The 6310-nt window shown below is 36.7% G+C and overlaps 1 long non-coding RNA gene across 1 annotated transcript in view; it reads left to right on the top strand.

Moving 5' to 3' along the window:
* Window positions 1-1461: 1461 nt before the first annotated feature.
* LOC115271808 overlaps window positions 1462-6310 on the top strand; it is a 28227-nt gene continuing 23378 nt past the window's right edge. Inside the window, exon 1 of the long non-coding RNA XR_003900109.1 lies at window positions 1462-1726. This is a non-coding gene — a long non-coding RNA (uncharacterized LOC115271808). The remainder of the gene's footprint in view (window positions 1727-6310) is intronic.

Here is a 6310-nt window from a genome sequence, read left to right as displayed (position 1 = left end):
GTATGTATTTCTCTTGTCATGGTTTTCTTACACTGATGTTGCTTAGTTCAAAGAATGTAATTGAAAAGAGATGCTATGCCGTTAAGTGATACATATTTGTGCAACATAGTTCCAAAAATTTGCATTTATCCAATTATTTATTCAATTAGTGTTAGAATCATTATTTCAGTAAGATTTAAGTAGCATCAAATAATTGTCAAAATCTAATGAACTCAGTTACTGTTAACAGATCAAAATGATCGATAGTGGCTCATATTGGAACATAACTTCCTTTTGATTGTTTCCTAATCTCAATGTGTTCCTATTGCCAACTAGCAGCCAACATATCCCATCAAGATAAAAAAAAAAAAGCTCTGTTAATTATGCAGCAATGGTGTTGCTATATGTCACTGACCTTTTCACAATTTTTTTGTCAGTGTTTCATAAAGCATTTCTGCAGACATAAAAACTAAACAACAAAAGGTCACTGTTTTAGGCTGTTTTTCATAAATGATTAAAGGAAAGGAAATCTATCTTCATTCTGCATTCTTGCAATCTTTACAGATTATATTTTTTAGTAAAACTTTCTTGGAAATGTTGTATTAAGTATCAAAGCTAATTAAGTATGTGGCAAACAATAGTCAATTTTAAAGCCTTTTGGATTAGCCACTAGGATAATATAAACCTTGCCTGGGCTTGCATGTTAAAAGAAATCTGCCCTTTATTTTTTTTGAAAGGACTAGATTTTTTTCAGAACAGATTTTTGCCCTTTCACTTACTGGTTTAGTGAAATGTGTTTGAATACTTTTTATGAAAGTTTATAAAAATAAAGTGTTTTATTAAGTTTACTTGCCTAATCATAAAGTAAAGCTCTCACATAGGTGTAGACACATGTTTCTATGTAAAATCTTTGATTCAATAAATTTTTCTTTAATATCTCCCAACTAAGATACTGTTCTTGGCACTGGAAATATTGTATTAAGTGGGGAGGAAGACAAAACCCATGCTATAATGAGAATCCATTCCAGCGTTGAGAAAGGAAATTTATAAATATGTATATGTAATTTAAAATATAGAAAGACCCAAAGTCTTGGAGAAAATAAATTTCAGATGAAGTGAACGGCAATTGCAAATGTTCTGAGGTGAAGTAGAAAATACCTAGAATGTTTCAGAAACAACAAGGAGACTGGTACAGTTACAGAGTGACAGAAATGATAGGAGCCAGCTTATATGGAACCGTGTAATTCATGGAAAGAACTCTGACATCTATTCTATATTCTAATTTGATTTACATCTTAACAAAATCACTTGAATTGCTTTGTCAAAAATGCATGAAAGGCAGTCAGGGGTAGAGTCACTGTAATAATGAGGAGACTATTACATAACACAGAAGTGTGATGAAAATATGGCATTTGCCAGGATAGTGACAGATGGTCAATTTCTGGATGTATGTACAAGGATAAGACTGCAGGATTTAAATTAGGACATGAGAAACATAAAATAGCTTGCTATGTAGATATCTGGAGAAAGAGTATTCTAAACAGGGAAGATTTCACTGTTCGTGCCTTAAGATGTGACACACCTGGAGACACAAAAGGCAGCAAAGCAACATGGCAGGAGCAGGGTGAACGAGTGGAATGTTGGGAGCTTTGGAGATGAGGTCACAGAAGTAACAACGGCCAGGTCAAGCAGGACAAAGTATGGTGCAGAGAGAAAGAAAACATCTAAGATAACAACAAGGGCCTCGGTAACAAGAATTGAGTTGGTATAAACTGAAGTAAGGCCACAGGTGCTTGCTGTTGGTTTGGAGGAGAGTATCAGCTTAGTGTAGTGCGGGCTGTTTGTAATGTGAAGTTTCAAGTATGACGTTAGGTATTCTGATATAAAGGTTTTTTTGTGTGTGTTTGTTTGTTTTTTCCCCAAATCTTAACATGTTGCTTTATTCCTTCTGGGGTTTTTTTACAATTTATTTTTTAACATATGCAATTATTTTCCATCATTTACAATACAGTAGTTACAATGAGACTCCAAACAGAAAAGCAAAGTAAAAAATCAAAACCCCCACTTCTATTTCATGTAATTAGACTTATACAGAAATTAGGAGGTTAAGTAACAACTAGTGAATCACCTAATTTCACAGCTATCTGAAGTGGCAATAATTATATAGCAGCTTATCTATGATACATTCAGGATACATGATAGATATAAAGTTTTTATAGGGAAAGACTCGTCAGACATTGCACATATGTGAGTTCTCAGCATTTAGATGAGATCACATAGAGAGTAAGAGAGAATGAAAAATGGTCCCCAGACTGAACCCTGAGCTTTCTATTATTTTGACATTGAGGAGATGCATATGGGCAAGGAAAGGAAACTGATAAGAGCTGAAAATAAGTGAACCCAGTAATTACAGATTACTTCCTATTCCTGCTGCTTCCATCAGTTTTGAAGAGATGTGCTAGCCATATGATGAAGGTTGATGTGCAGCTTTCCAGATGATTTCAGTGTTTTAAGACATTAGAAATTTAATATGTAAATAATAATGTGTTGTTTTTTCTAAAGTCGTGGTTTCCTGGGACCGGCGCTGCTTGTCTGCCCGGCGCTGGGCGGCACCCGTAAAGTCCGCGGCAGCCCCAGGTTGAGGCGGCACTTGTCGCTAGCCGCGTCTCAGTGCGCTCGCTTGCCAGGTCCCCGCGGGCTCTTGTCCCCACGTTGAGCGCAACTTGTCGCGGGCCCTTGATCCTGAGGGAGGGAGAGAAAACAGGGCAGGAGGGAGACGCAGAGAGTGAAGACACAACACACAGTTTCCGATCAAGCCTCTCTCTTTATTAAGAAAATAATTCCTCTTTTATAGGATTTTGGGGCGGGGAACTGACCCGGGTTGGTTGCCAGGTAACAGAGTCAAATGAATATTAGAGAAAGGGAAAAGAACCGAAAACGAAACTCCAAATTCCGGACACAGCATCAAAGGGAAGCGCGCAGACTAGCGTCTGCAAATGCTGGGGAGGGGAAGCTTAACGCTGCATTCCCGAATGCGGATTGACCTTTTGTGCACCTTGGCCATTCTACGTCTGGCCCAGCATGACCGCCGCCAAAATCCCGGACCAGGAAATGCACTCTCCAGCCTCCAGATGTAAATCTTGTTGTTTGGTTGCTCCCTGGAGAGTGATATCTCCTTGCCTGAGGCAGCCAAAAGCTCGGCGGCTCCCAACATAAAGTTTATATTAAAAACGTAATTCTAAAAATGTTGCCTGTAGATCTGTAGATTTTGGAGAAGGGGGGAAGATGGGGAATGGTACAGTGAATACCTTTTTATATTCTTCTTGAATTTTGGAAAAAACAAATATATTATCCATTTAAAAGTTAAAAAAATATATATAGCCATATTTACATTCTTAATGTTAGCAGTAGCTTATCTTCCAAGGCATGTTTTCCTGGTAGTTTTGTTGTACCCAAGTTTTTAAAATCGCCCCAAATCACCCCAAAACAAACACCAGAGACTGCTAGGGAGACCGAGTCACGCCTGCAAAAGCAAAGGGCCTTTATTACAAGCTTAAGCTCGGGTTCACAGTCTCCAGCCGACCAGCTGGCCACGTGGAGAGAGCCCAGAACAAAGGCAGGGCAGGACCTTTTATGCCTTTGGGAGGGGGAGTTACAGGAAATGATGACAGGTGTACAGTGATCCAATCCCTGCCCCCTCATCAACACTGGCAGTTGTGGGAGCCAATCACAATAGTTGTAGTACTGACCAATCAGAGTGGGCCCAGGACGCCCCACGTGGGGTGTGACTGGGCCCGCCTCTAGAAAGGTCAAAGGTATCTATTGGCCGGCCTCTCCCGATTGGGCGCCGCAGGAGTAGTCCCTCCTTAAGGTGTGCCCTTTCAGGAGAAGCCGGCGCCTTCCCCTTTAAGTACAGGGAAAGGCTGGATTGGACCTGCAGCGGTGGCCGGCAGGGGACCGCCCCCTCAGCCTGCTGCGTCAGTGCGCCTCAACCGGCTCTGGGAAGGCTGGGAAGGCCCGGTGGGGAGGGCCAGATTGGACTTGCGTCCTTACAGTTTTATATTAGAAATAAAAGCCAATTCCATTCAATACACATTATGAATTTAAGAGATACTCTACATAAAGTAGTGCAAATTGATTTGAAGTTTAAATTATTTCTCACATTTTTCTAAACTGTATACTTAACATTTAAAGATTATATATTTAGAGATATTTTAGCAAACTGTTTTCATTCTCTACAAAGGAAGATCCAATTATCTTTTCCAGTCATGTCTTTTCTATTAATTTTGACTTCTTTCAAGGGTGGTAGAAACACATTTTAAATGCTTGGCCTTTTCTGTGTGAGGTGTTTTTAAAGGTAACAGACTTACTGTTTCTATTTTGCATGCTTTCCACATTTATAAGCTTACTGTTAACTATTTTGCTGTTTAAATGAAAGACTGTACTGACAATTAAATGGAGGCTCATGCATGCTTCACTGCTGTATCTTATTATCATCGGTGTGAAAAGAAGCAGAATGCTGAAATTACTGGTTTTAGCCTGCATCTGCATGGCCTTTTTATGCCTACCAAGGTGAAAATGTCGACTCTGAAGAATGTAATTATATAACGTAAACTGCAGTAGTGGCAAGGTTAAATTCCTGCTTTACCGATCTTAAAAGGAATGCTAACTTCCAGGTCTGGAAGTGCCTTTTGTTTATGAATTTGACCTCCTACTTTTATCCCTTCTGCTAAGTTTCTCTTAGATAAGGTTTTCAACACAGATGTTAATTCAATATAGATTTTTGGATTTTTATTCTCTTTAATACATACTTTTTCCAGCAACCAGCAGGTGTGTAACATATTCTTATATTTGACGACTTCCATTTCAGGAGATAAAGTGTGCAATGCATTTGAAGATGGTTTGAGGTAAAGCAACCCAGGATTTGTTAATAATTTTAACATGTAAGTTAGATCTGAGGTTAATAAGTGTTTATGAAAGAAACAATTGATAAATAGTAAACAAGTGTCTTTAGGTGTCATTCACTTATCTATTGAAAACTCAATTATGCCAATACATTCCTTGACTTGGGTTGTTTATAATAATTTGAAAACTCTGAACATTTCTCTGTTATACCCTACTTGATTTTGCAGCTGTAGGGTTAGAAATAATAATTTGCAGTTAAATATAAAATTGAGATATTTGAAATAATTTATAACCTTCTTAATATTTAATAGTAAAACATTATGACTTTCAAGTATGTTTCTTAAGCACATCATTTATTAAATATAACAAATATTTAGTACATGCTCTTTCCCTGTCACTGTAGAAGATACAAAGCCAATTGCTCCATTCAGACATTATTACTTAAATGATGGAGGTAGAATTTAAATATATTGCAAAGACATACAGACAAGAAGCATATGAATAATGTAGAGCACAGTAAGGAATTCAAGGAAGGAAAAGTGAACTTCAGGCCAGGAGGATTCATGAATGGTTATTGGATGAAGTATCAGTTAAAACTGGTGTTGTTTGACAGGTCATTCTAGATATAGGAAATGGGGGAAAAAAGGTATAGTGGTAGCAAGTATATTTGAGACTTGTTTATTGTATCTCTAGTCCTAACATAGGGCAACATTTGGAAACAATGTTTTACAACAGTACATCTTTAAAAACAAATGTGTAGGTAGTATACCCTCAGGATGTATAAACAACCGTGAGAAATGGATTTTTGGAACTAGCCAAAATATGGTCTAACAGATGCATTCCTTGATACAAAAAAAATACTGATTTATGTTTTTTTATTTACTTTGCAATAGAACACATTTTTAACACTTTTATTTTAAAAGAAAATCTATTCAAAGACAAAAATACAACTTCTTTAATTTTGCAATTTATTTTTAAACGACAATCATGTTTAGCAAAATAAATATTTTATTTTATTTTTTTTATTTTTTTTAATATCAACATTTTATTGAATTCTCAGGATATGCCAGATACCTGCTCAGTCCTTGTGTGTATTATTTCATTTAGTTCCTTCCACAATGCTATGAAGTATTATCTTCTTTTTTTTATTTTATTTTTTTATCATTTTTTTTACTTTATAAAGTTTCATATTTTATTAACATATGCAATTATTTTCCATCCTTTACTATACAGTAGTTGCAATGACACTCCAAACAGAAAAGCAAAGTAAAAAATCAAAACACCAACTTCTGTTTCATGTAATTAGACTTATACAGAAATTAGAAGGTTAAGTAACAACTAGTTAATCACCTAATTTCACAGCTATCTGAAGTGGCAATCGTTATATAGCAGCTTATCTATGATACATTCAAGATACATGATACAA

Source organism: Suricata suricatta, chromosome 1 (genome assembly GCF_006229205.1).
Source record: "Suricata suricatta isolate VVHF042 chromosome 1, meerkat_22Aug2017_6uvM2_HiC, whole genome shotgun sequence".
In the NCBI taxonomy this organism is placed as follows: domain Eukaryota; kingdom Metazoa; phylum Chordata; class Mammalia; order Carnivora; family Herpestidae; genus Suricata; species Suricata suricatta.
This window is presented reverse-complemented; position numbering and strand designations above follow the sequence as displayed.